Consider the following 14,904-nt stretch of genomic DNA (forward strand, 5'->3'; position numbering starts at 1 on the left):
ACCCTTTGCTATTCTTTTTGGACGACAGCTCCATGTAATGATAGACCCCCAGGATAATCTGAAATGCAATAATGAAATAAATGTGCAATACTTGGTTAGGTTGAGCCAGCAACTGAGAAACCAGCAAAGTAATCTGAAACTGGCGATTCCTGACCTACCAAACAGTAATTGTCATGAAAGTGAACCTGGGGACTATGTGATGATTCAAAATTTTCTACGCTCAGGTTGCCTCATAGACAGGTGACCAAGTTTTGTTGACCAGCACGACAGCACTGAAGGTTGCCGAGAGACTTGGGTCCACTCGTCCCACTGCAAGAAGGTCGCCGACCCGGAGAAAACTCGTGAGGAGAAAGGCGAAGAAAACCTCACATCACTAGAGAATCTATTCCGGGAAGGCTGAAAGGCAGGACTGTTGAACGGCACCTGAGCGTGGTGGAAAGCAAAATCAAGGACGGTTGTCTTACATTTTTTTTCTCTCTACAAACACCCCCCTCCTCTTCATTTTTTTCTCCTCCCCTTTTTTCTCCCTTATCGAAATGGATCCACATCAAGAGACTGTATTCCGGATTTTTCTTGTGATTCTATTTTTGATCAGGACAATTTGTTTTTGTGAGGGCTCCCAAGAAGTCGAGCAAGGATCTGGAATGGGTTCTGATGGAGAGGATGAATTTGTAGGACCCCAGGATCAGTCCATCACTTTGGTCAAAGTTGGTATCAGTAAGAGATCTGGTAGTCACGGAGCTCGGAGGCAATGTGAAGGGTTATTGTCTGATGAATACTGCATATGTATGTACTGCGATAACATAGTTGAAGATGGGTGCATCCAGAGATGTCAGTCAAACAATATCAATATTGACGGACATCCTTTGAGTGACTATCACTCATTAGTGGGTACGGTCTTAAACCAAACGGAATGCTGGGTGTGCTCACAAGTACCTCAAGGACAGAGTATATCGGGATTAGTGCCATACCCATTAACGGTAAATGAGGTACTCGAATTGCATGGGGGAGACTGGTGGTCAGAAAATTCAATATAGCTAGACCCCCTAGCTTAAAGCTCCACCAGTACCACGTAGATAGGTCACTACTGTGTTTCAACATAACCAATTTCCGGAAACCAGCAAATTGGGAAGTGACTTGGAACAATCAGACAATGACCTTCTCACACAGAGCTGACAAAGAACCCATCAACTCTGAACTTGTACTTGGGATAACCACAAGTGGGAGGTACTTCCGATACAGGTATACACGTGGGATCAAAACCATGTGGGCTGGAAAGGTGTCACAGGAATATTGTGTGCACATCATCCAGCCAGATACTTGTACCAAACAGATGGAAGAGCTGGGGACGGGTTTCTTTGTGAAAGTTATTTGTGACATGATCTTGATGCATTTTGTCCCCTATGTTCTTCCAGATGACGCCTATTTCATATGTGGAAGAAAGGCGTAAAGTGGCTTACTCTGATCTCTGAAGGGTTGTGTTACATAGGCAGAGTACTACCAGAGGTCATGACCATCGTACATGACAAAATGAAAGACATTCACTCAGCGCCTCGCCTCCTTATACTCACACCCACTACGAACACATTTTCAAGAGACACATCATAGATAGGGGAGATCTTGCAGCCTCTAATTTAATCCATGAATCCACCGGGATTCAGATTCTTCTTGCATTAGATATCACCCATACTGCCAGAGGAATTATAAATTATAGGTACATCCATGCGCTAGCGAACTTGATAGATAATATCACTGAGATGTATGATGACACCTTTAGGTATACAGGTAGGGAACTACAGGCCTACAAGATGGAACTGGTCCAACACAGGATGGTCTTGAATTATGTCACAGTCGTGACAGGTGGGTATTGGGTTACTTTGGTAACTCAATATGGTGTGAAGTGCTGCACGTATATTACAAACAGTACTGAGGACCTAACGGAGATCATCGATCTTGCAGTTGAAGTGGGTCTTGCAGTTGAAGTGGGAGTTCAGAAGGAAACACAATCTCACTTTAGCGGCTGTGGGTAATGAATTGACTGGATGGGCCTCATGGTTGAACCCACTCAAATGGTTCTCTAGGTTAGGAGAGTGGGTACAAAATGTGATTGCACGTGTGGGAACGTTTCTCCTCTGTATCCTGGGTGTTGTCATAATTATCGGCCTGATATTTCGATGTGTTCGGATTTTGACGCTGCGAAAAAAGCATAATGCTAATTTGATGAGTCTAAGGAGTGGGTGCATTATGAATGCAGCAGATTTGGTGTACGATCCGACGGTAGAGACAGTGCTGTGATAGGAATGTAAATGAATTTCATGGCCTGTTTCTTTCACCATCTCTTTGTGTTCTCTCCCTCTACCCAGCAAAACTTCCACCGAAGCTGGACATCAGTGTGAAATGACATAGGTACATGTATGTATGCAATGTTCGTCCAGATCAGACATCTTAGGCTATAACTCAGTCCCAGCATACTCTATAGGTTGAATGTTGTCCCACACCCAACCAGTGGTCCCTTGACCGCTGAGTGCATATAGAGGATGTCTCAACAGGGCATCTTCCCCACCAAAGTCGATGTCTGATTTGCGAAATAAGTACATATGTGTGCCTAGGTCGCCCATTATGTGGTTTTGAAATATTTTCTGTTTGTTAATCATTTATGGCAGTTATTGTTTACTGCCAAAGGGTGTACTGTTGAAGTCGAAAATATTACACCTACACTCAGCACATGCAAACACCACACAGAGTGGCCTCTGTGCAGGTGCGTACTCACTGTGCGTGCACATACACGCACGCTACGTACAATGGTTCACGAGCCCTGCGTACTGGCACGTGGTATGAGTAAATACAATAGCATACGCATTCGCATAGAAGAGCCACAAAGACATATTCAATATTTTATCCACATAGTGCATAATTTACACATAGTCTACACACACCACACCAGCAAGTTACATTTACTTAGGAAATAGAACAACAGAGATATCCAGCTTCACAGGATGTGAGGGGACAGAACTAGGTTAGGACATAGTGTTTGGTATCCAGATGTACAGTATTTCAAGGGCTACATTCCCATCATAGTTTGCCGATTATAGCATGCTTCTGCGCATAGATATGCGCAGGAATACAATATTCATAACTTACTGTAATTACTGTACTCATGATATTCGGTGGGAACCCAGTGGCGGACCTCTGCAAGTACACCTGGACCAAGTATCGCCCACCTGTTCAACCTATGACCCCTCATGTACTGTAAATGAACTAACCCTTGACCTATGGAAGAAGAGCTTACAGTTCCCTTTGTATTGTGTTTTGGACCAATGTATAAAAGCAAGGCCTCCTGGCCGGCCTCAGTCTATTCTCTGTAGATCATCTTGCTAAGACTGACTGAGGACCGGATCCGAGAGTTGCTGGCGAACAAACGTATGTACTATTGGTTGTAGCTCTTCTCTGTGATATTGTTGTGTTTTCTGTGTATATCTTTTTGAGTAAATATATATTGTTGCTGCGTTGGACCACAGCATAACATATACTACTGGTGTCGCATTCCATTCTTGTTTGGGTATAGAGGTGTATTCAGCCACACGTGTTGCTGTATCGTGCGCATAGCGTGTCGGCATGTATACGCAACGTGCATACACATCGCAGGGGTTATTGTTTGCGTTCAGCGGTCGCAGCGGCCTGAACCATAGTATTATAAGGTATTGCATTTCCCTGAAAGTTAAACGAACTTAACAAATGTTCTGGAATCCTATTTCCTGGCTAACGTCATAAACCTCTAGAACTTCAAGTCCACACTCCATGTTTAGGAAGATGTGACACCCAGAGCCCAGACCTCACTCTCTTTGAAAGAGATTCAAACAGTATGCCTATGGGCTATACCCCCTCCCCCCTGCCTGTTGCCAAGCACCAAGTATGTAAAACTGGTGTATGTGTAGTGTCCAGCAGGGAAGTAGTTAAAAATCCCAAGGGCGGGGGCTGATGAAGCTGGGGGTCATTCTGAGTTGATCGCTCGCTAGCTACTTTTAGCAGCCATGCAAACGCATAGTCGCCTCCCACAGGGGAGTGTATTTTCGCTTTGCAGAAGTGCGAACGCTTGTGCAGCCACGCAGCAGCAAATCCATTTTGTGCAGAACAAGACCAGCCCTGTAGATACTTATTCTGTGCGATGATTGCTGCGACGAGTGACACGGTAATGACATGAGATACCCGCCCGGCCACACCTGCTTTTTTTCAAACACTCCCAGAAAATGGTCAGTTGCCACTCCCACTTCCTGTCAATCTCCTTACGTTCGGCTGTGCGATTGGAATCGTCACTAAAACCAGTGCAAAACCACAAAAGGACTTCATACCCATACTACGCGCATGCGCATTGCGGTGCATACGCATGCGCAGATTAGCCATTTTTTTCACTGATCGCTATGCAGCAAACAACAGCAGCTAGCGATCAACTCGGAATAACCCCCTATATCTGTGCCTCTCACGAGGACAGAGAGTGCATCTCTTGGGGGCTCAACAATATGTTGGAGATGACCTGAGTTATTCTGTGAAACTCCCCCACAACAGAACTACCTTCATTTGAGTAAGTGAGTTAGGTTTTCTGTATTTTTTATTTCTTTTCATTTGTTGAGATTGCTGTATTCTGTGTATTTTTAAAATATTCTTAATAATCTTTGTAACCTTTTTGTAACTAAAGCTCTGAAGTATTCTTAAAATGAAATATCTAATTTTAGTTCCGATTCTGTGATTCTTATGAACTCTGGGCCCGTGTGGCTCAAATCTACCTACTTTTCTAAGTATTGCAGTGTGTGACAAGTAGAAGCGAAGTCTACCTTGCGTTCAGATGCTAATTTTCCTCTTGCTGGTGGCAGCTAAGGTATTTGATTAATCCCGTGTGTCCCCCATGTCACATGTGGCAATTCTCAAATTGGCGTATTTGTGGAATTGGCCGGCAGCGTCGTGACAGTCTTTTGCATCTATAGATGGCGTAAGTGATACAGAACAGGTTACACACCCTGCAGCGGCATACAATAGACCCTTCATAAATTTCGGCTCCAGGCCCATGTGGACCTTAATCTGGCACTGACCCCCGAGGAGGGTTAGGGTTAGTGGGGGGAGGGTTAGGGTTAGGCTGCAGGAAGGGGGGTTAGGTTTAGGTGCCACCGGGGAGGGTTAGGTTTAGGCTAAGGATAGGCAGTGACGTTTCTAGCAGTGGGCCAGCCATACAATCGCACGGGGCACCCGCCGCGGCACTATTCAATGTCCTGTATGCTCCCCCTCCTCCCTGTCATTCGTACTCCGCTCATGGGTGGAGTTTCATGGAATGATTTGTTTGCATCATGACATCACGATGCAAACGCGTCTTTTCGTGGAACTCGGCCCCCAGAGCAGAGAACTATGACAGGGAGGCAGGGGAGAAGAGGAGTTGCTGGCGAGCTGTGGAACACTGTACACAGCTCTGACAACAAGCATTACACACCCCAGGCCTGGCATTACACACCACTGCCAACTAGCATTACCCCTGAGTCCTGGCAACGAGCATTACACACCCTTGTCAATGAGCATTACACACCCCTGCCTGGCATTACACATCCCTGGCATTACACACCCAGAGAAAATGAGCATTACCCCTGAGCCCTGACAACGAGCATTACCCCTGGCAACTAGCATTACACACCCCTGGCAACTAGCATTACACACCCCTGGCAACTAGCATTACACACCCCTTGCAACTAGCATGACACTCGTCCCAGACCAAGAAACCCATGGCAATGAGTTTGGATCCCAGAGCATTGAACCCCTGGCAATGAGCATGACACCCAGTGCATGAAACCCATGGCAATGAACAGGTAATTTAAAAGTAATTAGAAGCTTTACTGTAGGCCATAATGTATCTAGGCATAATATGGTGCAAGGGGCATTACTGAGTTGGCTTAATATGGTGGAAAATTTTTTTCCCCTGAGGTGGCCAAAGTTGGTTGGTACTGGGTCAAAAACAGGGGTGTAAGGTAGTCTTTTCCTGTAAGGCCACTCCCATTTTTTGCTAGACCACACCTATTTTAATGAGACCACCCCCTCTCACTGCAATTTTTTTTTTTTTTTATATGGTGTGGGGAACATTTTTTGAATTTTTATATGGGGGTGGGGTGGGGGAGTGCATTTTTAAATCTCACACTAGAAACAGCCATAAGGATAGGGGAGGGGTAATGGCCAGAGGGGGAAGGTATTCTAACTATCAGTATGCTGCTGCTGTCAAATCAATCCCAACCTGTTACTCCCATGGGTGGGACCACTTACATTTCTTGTTTCCACCCCTAATTTATTCGCAGTTGTACAGGGTATTAGGGATGGGACATCAAAAGAAAACATCAGATAAACATTGTTTTTAACATTGGTTACAGAATATTGTTTAGATGGTATACAATTAGCCACGATAATTTGTTTTTGTAATTAAAACAGCGCTTTTTGTGATAACTAGGAATCATAGGCGTGCGCAGCTCATTTTATTAGGGGGTGCACCGCAGGTGGGATGTGTCTAGCACCGCCTTTTGGGCGTGTCTAGAACCGCCTTTTGGGTGTGTCTAGCACCACCTTTTAGGCGTGTCTAGCACTGCAGAGGGACATGTCTGGCACTGTTTTACATTCCCTCAGTAAAATCACATGGCTTAATTTAATTTCTCCCTAGTTCCTAATAATAAAAGTAGATATAATACACCCCAGAGAAATAAAATTAAACATAATGGTGCGACACCGGCTGGCACTGACTGTCCGCTATAGCATATCCCTGAGTCCTAGCTGCCCCTGCTCCCTATCACTGCTTACATATCTCCAACCTGTCCCTGACCCAGTGGCGGAACTAGAGTGGTGGGCCTAGGTGCATATGTATTCCCCCCCCCACACACACACACACACCCCACACTTTGTACCCACCGGTACCTACACCCTGGTTTTGAGTGGGCCACTCTGAAAAGTACAAGAGATTTATGGGGGCCAAAAAATTGAGTTTTAATATAACACAACTAAAGTTTCAAATGTAAACATGTGCCATCAGAGCCACATCTGCCTCTTTCCATGCCATCACTTTCTCTCTACATGCAGGACACAAGCATTTTTCAGACATGTCCTAATGCTCACCAGCTACTGTCAGTAGTGCCCCTTATTCACATTACGCCACACAGTATAAACCAAATTCACATTATGCCACACAGTATGAGCCGAAATTCACGTTATACCCCACAGTATGAGTCAAAATGAATATTATGCCACACAGTAGGAGACAAATTTTACATTATGCCACACAGTAAGAGTCGAAATTCACATTACGACACACAGTGGGTCAGATGTACTAAGGGGTCTATTTACTAAGCCTCGGATGATAAAGTACCAGCCAATCAGATCCTACCATGTCACAGGCTGTGTTTGAAAAATGAGTTAGGAGCTGGTTGGCTGGGACTTTAATCACCATCCACTCTCCATTCAAGGCTTAGTAAATATACCCCTAAGTCTTGAAAAGTGATAAAATGGAGAGAGTTAAACTACCAACCAACCAGCTCCTGTCATTTTTCAAACATAGCCTGTAACATGGCAGTAAGGAGCTTTTTGGCTGGTCCTTTTATCACTCTCCATTTTATCACTTTTCAAGGCCATCTGGCCCAGTATGAGCCAAAATTTACATTATAACACACCGTATGAGGATAAATTGAAGTTATGCCACACAGTATGAGCCAAAATTCACATCACGCCACACAGTATGAGCTGACATTCACGTTATGCCACACAGTATGAGCTGAAATTCACGTTATGCCACACAGTATGACCTGAAATTCACGTTATGCCACACAGTATGAGCTGAAATTCACGTTATGCCACACAGTATGAGCTGAAATTCACGTTATGCCACACAGTATGAGCTATAATTCACGTTATGCCACACAGTATGACCTGAAATTCACGTTATGCCACACAGTATGAGCTGAAATTCACGTTATGCCACACAGTATGACCTGAAATTCACATTATGCCACACAGTATGACCTGAAATTCACGTTATGCCACACAGTATGAGCTGACATTCACATTATGCCACACAGTATGACCTGAAATTCACGTTATGCCACACAGTATGACCTGAAATTCACGTTATGCCACACAGTATGAGCTGAAATTCACGTTATGCCACACAGTATGAGCTGAAATTCACGTTATGCCACACAGCATGAGCTGAAATTCACGTTATGCCACACAGTATGAGCTGAAATTCACGTTATGCCACACAGTATGAGGATACATTCAAGTTATGCCACACGGTATGAGCCAAAATTCACATTATAACACACCGCATGAGGATAAATTCAAGTTATGCCACACAGTATGATGCAAAATTCACATTACGCCACACAGCAGTAGCCGAAATTCACGTAATTCCACACACCATGAGCCAGTCTGTTAGGTTCCCTCTCTCATTTTTCCCATGTTCATTGACATGACAGGGGTGCAGGCAATGCGGGTCCCTGTAATAACTGTACTCAGTATCTGCAGGTCGCCTCCACACTTCCTGTTCCTGGCCCCATCTGTCTTATTATGCTTACCCCCCTCATTACTGGTCCCCTTCATTCCAGTCACTGTTGCAAAATAATAAATTTTACATATAAAATTCATAAATTTATAAATTAAAGATGCCCGGGTGCCCTCAGGGGGGGTAATAATAGATATAGATACAGATCGCGGCACTCACGGGGCTAACCCTTAATACCACCACAGGGACGTGTACTGACAAAATTTTAGAAATAAAATGAAACATTGACTGACTTTAGAAGTACTAGATGTCCTATTGAGAGATGTTGCACCTGAGGTGGTTTTGAGCGTTATCCCCGTGAGTGCCGCGGCCTCTCTCTCTCTCTATATGTGTGTATATGTATATGTATATATAACTCTGGATACGACCGGCACTCCTACAGCAGAAAGTAAATACCAGGGTGCCTTCCCGTGGTACTACAAGGCCCAGCAAACAAAAATAGCGAAAAGGGCGGCACTCCAATGGTTTTGGAAAAATAAACAGCTCACCAAGCCAGCTTCATTTCAATCAACGTTTCAGGTGTCTTTATTAGCACCTTTCGTCAGGTGACGAAAGGTGCTAATAAAGACACCTGAAACGTTGATTGAAATGAAGCTGGCTTGGTGAGCTGTTTATTTTTCCAAAACCATTGGAGTGCCGCCCTTTTCGCTATTTTTATATGTATATATATATATACGCACACACATACACAGACACACAAATACACACTGCTAAAGTAGACATGTAAAGAAAAGTGTGTGTGTGTGTGTGTATATATATGTATACTGTATACACACATGCACATATAATAGAAATGTAAAATAAATATATGTACGCACATAAAACAGATATGTAAATAAGTCAAGTACATGTAAAACAGAAATGTAAATAAATACATCTATACACACACACGTAAAATTTTATATATATATATATATATATATATATATATATACACACACACAAAGAAAAATTATAAAATTATCAATAGAAAAGTGTGCTTACCTATTATCCTTTAGATGGATTATGTGGCGCTGTATATGGTCTTCGCCACTGATCTCAGCGACCAGCCATAGTGGGATGGGGGTGGCAGAGGAACACATGAGGAAGCAGCAGAGGTACACAGAAAGGGGCAGGGGCACACGGGGAAGGGGAGGGGGTGAAGATAGTGTCAGAATTACAGAAGGCAAATGGGCCGAGGCACAGAGGAGGGAAGTGGCAGAGGCACATATGGGAGAGAGAGCTGAGGCACATATGGGAGAGGGAGCTGAGGCACATATGGGAGAGGGAGTTGAGGCACAGAAGGGTGGGGAGAGCAAACTCAGAGGTGGAGTGGGGGAGGAGCAGAGATACAGTTGGGGAATGTCTTCTGAGTGTCTCAGTCTCCCTCTGTCTAGCCCAGTCAGGGGAAGCAGGGGACGAGGAAGGAGCTATCATATGGGGGCGGGGCAACATGAGTGAGGAGGAGAGGAAGCTGAAGTGAACTAGTTCAAGTGAGGAATGAATACATCCCCTGGGGGAGGGGGGCGCACAACCCCCATGTAACCCTGTTTAAACCTGGATCCAACGCAAAAGCTGACAGAGGGACACGCTGTGCTGATGATAATGGCTGCTTTTTGCTCACACTGTCACAGGCATACAATCTGCCTCTGAGTGAGAAGCAGGCTGCAGCCATTATCATCAGCATCAGCGTGTCCCTCTGTCAGTTGTCCTTCCAGTAATCACCTTACCCCACCACCAGCCACCCAGTCTGCAGGTTATTCCTGCACCTCTCATCTGACTCTGCTCCACCTGCTGGCCGCTTCATCAGTCGGCCCGGCCTCTCAGCACACTGAATGTCTTTGAGAAGTTGCACTCTGGGAGGCTCCCTCAGCTCCACCCGCTATGAGCCTCATCATGCAGCCCGGCCCCTTCAGCTTGTTGCCTGGCCATATAGTGCGCACCCACGGTTCCATTAAATAACGCGGTCCGGTTCCGCAGTATACCCGAACGGCTGCCTGTCAGGAGGAGAGAGAGAGTCACTCGGACAACGTGGCCCCACCAACGCACCATTGTGAGGGGGGTGCCGGACATTAGGGGGTGCCTGTGCGCACCAGGCACCCCCCGTGCGCACGCCTATGCTAGGAATCCAAATAGCTGCAAGTTATTGGCGAAAAGTCTCCATAGGGTTTATCACAAAATTCTCTTCACTATCTCTGAGCAGTTGATAAGCAGTGCAAAACCAATATTTTAAGGTACAAATATGAGGATTTGGTTCAGAACCCCTGGGACACCCCCCTGAATGACTAATTAGAACTTAGATGTTTTTAATTCTTTTTCATTGGCCAATAATGACATCATTTTTGGGGTTAAGAAATGCAAAGTGATGGAAATTGGGGTACAAGGTATGGGACAGATATATTGGGGTGCTTTATGAGTGAGACATTTGTTTTTAGACTTGCAGGCGGGAGTAATTGGTCTATTTGCACTTTTTAAAAGTCCCCTAAAATGACCCAAATATATACTTATACCCATTTTTATGCACCCCAAATTTAATGAGAGCATTTATTTTCCAGAAAAAACTTGCTTTCTATAATTTTTCACATTAAAATAAATGCACATAACAGCCATTTGACCCAATTCAAATGACACAAAATAGTTTTATTATGGCTACTAATAGACTTCTATAATATTTTCCTATGTTCATTTGGCTTTTGTGGGGTTCAGGCAGATTTCACCATTTTCTCCTATAATTATCTTCGGTTTTGTTAGCTAGAATTATCACGTGAATACTATATTCACTATTTTGGAATAGGATAGGTGCTACAAATGGGAGCACGTTGTCGGCAATAAGCTGTTTTTTTTGTGGGGGAGATAGGCGTACTAACTTTAGCCACGATCGCTGATTGCATTATCTCTGATAAATGGATAACACCATACCATATTAAATACTGGCCTGGTCACACTGGTTCCTGCTGCCCAACGAACGAGTGTCACCATACAGTGGGCCATCAGGTGATCCACTCCTTCGTCTACCACAGTCCCCAAGTAGCACGGCCTGGCTGCTGGCACCAGGAACACAGGCAGCGGCACAGACGTCATATGATGATGTTGTCATCTGGAGAGTCATACCCAGTGCTTAAAGTGGTCCTAGGGAGGTGGTGGAACTAACATAACCCCCACCACCCCTGCGCCTACGGCGTGCACCACACAAAGAGGCGTGGTCTTAAAAAGAAAGGGGTGTGGTCACCCAGTAGTATCCCCAACTCAAATTACGCCACACAGTAGCCCACAGCAGTAGTGCCCCTTATGCAATTCCCACTGTAATGGTAGTGCCCACAGTGTTAGTGCCCCTTTTGTAGACCCCATAGTATTGGTGCCCCTTATGCAGTGCCCCTTTTGTCCCCAGAAGTGATTCCCCTTATGAAGTGGACCTTATGCAATGCCCTCATTAGTAGTGCCCCCATGTAGTAATACCCCCATGTAGTATTGCCCCAAGCAGATATGCCCCATTTAGTTATGCTCCCAGTAGATATGCCCCCTTTAGTTTGCCCCCAGCAGATATGCACCCTTTAGTTTTGTTCCCTCTAGATATGACCCCAGTAGCTATGCCCCCTTAAGTTTTGCCCCTGTAGATATGCCCCCTTAGTTATGCCCCTTATAGATATGCCCCAAGTAGATATGCCCCCTTTAGTTATGTCCCCAGTAGATATGCCCCTTCTAGATATGCCCCTCTTAGTTTGCCCCCAGCAGATATGCCACCTTTAGCTTTGTCCCCTGTAGATATGGCCCCTGTACAGTATGCCCCATTTAGTTTTGGCCCCTGTAGATATGCCCCCTTTAGTTTTGCCACTGAAAATATGCCCCCAGTAGTTATGTCTCCTTTAGATATGCCCCCTTTAGTTTTACCCCTTGTAGATATGCCCCCTTTCGTTTTTCCCCCTGTAGATATGCCCCCAGTAGTTATGGCCCCTTTAGTTTTGATCCCTGTAGATATACCCCCTTTAGTTTTTTTCCCCCTGTAGATATGCCTCCAATAGTTATGGCCCCTTTAGTTATTACCCTTGAAGGTATGCCCCCTTTAGTAGTGCCGCTTACACACCAAAAAAAACAACACACAATATACTCCCCTTAAGCCTCGCTCCCGCATCCGACCGCTGACGTCCTTCTTCCTTGTCGCCCGCTCCTCCTCGGAACTATGGGAGAGACGTCATGACGTCTCTCCCATAGCGCACACCGCACACTGCAAAAGCCGGAAGCCAGAGCCCAGGAGTGGGCTCTGGCTGCCACTGTGAAGAGGAAGCCGGGCGCCCGCTGGAAATAAAGTCTCAGTGGGCGCCCAGCATCTCCCTGCACCGCCGGCTGACAGCGTGGGTTAGGTGAGCCAGAGGAGGCAGAACTGGTTCCGTCTCCAAATGGAACTGACGGAACGCAGTTCTGCCCCGTTCTGGCTCACTTTAACCTCTGGTCATACCTTCCAACTGTCCTGTTTTTTCTGGTACTGTCCCATTGTCCCTCCTGCGGGAAGCAGGTGGAGGAGGCGTTTGTGGGACATTTCATCACTGCTGTTTTGCATTGCAGAGCAGCAGTGAATGGAGGATGGATGCATCATCCACACACACAGAGTCTGGAGGCTTTTCATCAGCTCCCAGAGTGCTGGGCAAGCACCCAGCATGACAAAAATGGGTGTGTGAATCTTCGGCGCAGCATTTCGGACGAGACCATCGAAAGTTGGGAAGTATGAAGCTGACCGCGAGTAACCTCACCGCTGACCGCAAAGTTCCCACCATTGAAGATAATGGAGCGGAATAGTGCTATGCGCCGTCTGACAGCTCAGACGCGCACAGCCAATCAGGAGAGTGCCACGATGTGGCGCTCCCTGATTGGCTCAAGGGACCCTCTGTGACAGGAGTCACGGGGGGTCTCAGCAGTCGGGGAAAGGGGTCCCATGTGTAAACATGGGACCCCTTTCAGTGTGTGGATTGTGTTTTCCGGTTTGTTTTTTTGCCAAGTACGTGGAATACAAGCAGAAGAGGACAGATGCTACACAGGATTTTTGTGAGTATAATTTTATTTTCAGGTACCCCATGGATTCTACATGGAGAAGTGGACCGAGTCGGCGTGTCAACATAGGTAAGTATGTGTGTGTTGGCATGCATGTATGTAATAAAGTTTTACTTTCACGGTGTGCGTGTACTGTTTTTATTTGGGTATTTTTTTTGCAGTAGAACTACAGGTACCAGCGGGCCCATTTTTTCCACCGCATGCTGGTACTTGTGGTTCTCCAAGTACCAGCTTGCGGGGGAGGCTTGCTGGGACTTGTAGTTCTACTACAAAAACAATATTCTTTATTTTTGTCACTTGGCTATCAGCCTCCCATCCGCAGCCCTTGGATGGGGGGACAGCCTCGGGCTTCACCCCTGGCCCTTGGGTGGCTGGAGGGGGGGAACCCCTTGATTTAAGGGGTCCCCACTCCTCCAGGGTATCCCGGCCAGGGGTGACTAGTTAGTGATTTAATGCCAAGGCCGCAGGGACCGATATAAAAGTGTCCCCCGGCAGTGGCATTATCTCTCTGACTAGTGGAGCCCGGTGCTGGTGTTAAAAATACGGGGGACCCCTACATTTTTTGTCCCCTGTATTTTTTGGCACCAGGACAGGTGCTGGTTGTGAAAATACGGGGCATGCCCTGTAATTCCCCCCCCCCCCCCCCCCTGTATTTTTACAACCAAGACCGGCTCAAAGAGCCCGAGGCTGGTTATGCTTAGGAGGGGGGACCCCACGCATTTTTTTTCATGATTTTTTTTTTACACATTCCCACCCCTTCCCGCTGAATAACATGCTCTGATCTCTCCATATTATTTTAGTCAGTAGAAGAAAAAAAAATATTCTTTTAAAAAATATATAAATAATACTAGTGGCTCCTAATAGACAAACCAAGTACATAATCCCTTCTAATATAAATAGATATGCTATTACCAATAAAAAAAGCACAAAAAAACCATGTTTTTAAAAATTTTTATTAGATCCCGCCAGCAAAATGAGGCGGACTGAAATTGACGAAATGACTGTCGAAAAACACTGTTGTCGAATCGACATTCTTCAATTGAATATACTTTTGTCGAAAAGCCGCATTTTTACCTTTGCAGAAATGTCGAATTTGACAACTGTCAAATTGCAAAAAGTCGAATTTGAAACGGCTGTTTTTTTGTCGAAAAGTACTGTATTGCATTGTCGATTAATTTTTTTGTGTCGAAAATGCCCCGTTTTTTTACATTTGCGGTAATTCGACCACAATTGCATATACCCCAACGTCTGCATTAGGCACCCAATTGTAGTCATGGTAATGCCAGACACTGCCTCCGACCCTTACTTCT

General features: G+C 45.5%; 1 long non-coding RNA gene across 1 annotated transcript in view; it reads right to left on the reverse strand.

Annotated features, from left to right (window-relative positions):
• Positions 1–10,088, reverse strand: part of LOC135051089 (uncharacterized) — a 57,527-nt gene extending 47,439 nt beyond the window's left edge. Inside the window, exon 1 of the long non-coding RNA XR_010242030.1 lies at positions 9,557–10,088. This is a non-coding gene — a long non-coding RNA (uncharacterized LOC135051089). The remainder of the gene's footprint in view (positions 1–9,556) is intronic.
• Positions 10,089–14,904: the final 4,816 nt, after the last annotated feature.

Source organism: Pseudophryne corroboree, chromosome 2 (assembly GCF_028390025.1).
Source record: "Pseudophryne corroboree isolate aPseCor3 chromosome 2, aPseCor3.hap2, whole genome shotgun sequence".
In the NCBI taxonomy this organism is placed as follows: Eukaryota; Metazoa; Chordata; class Amphibia; order Anura; family Myobatrachidae; genus Pseudophryne; species Pseudophryne corroboree.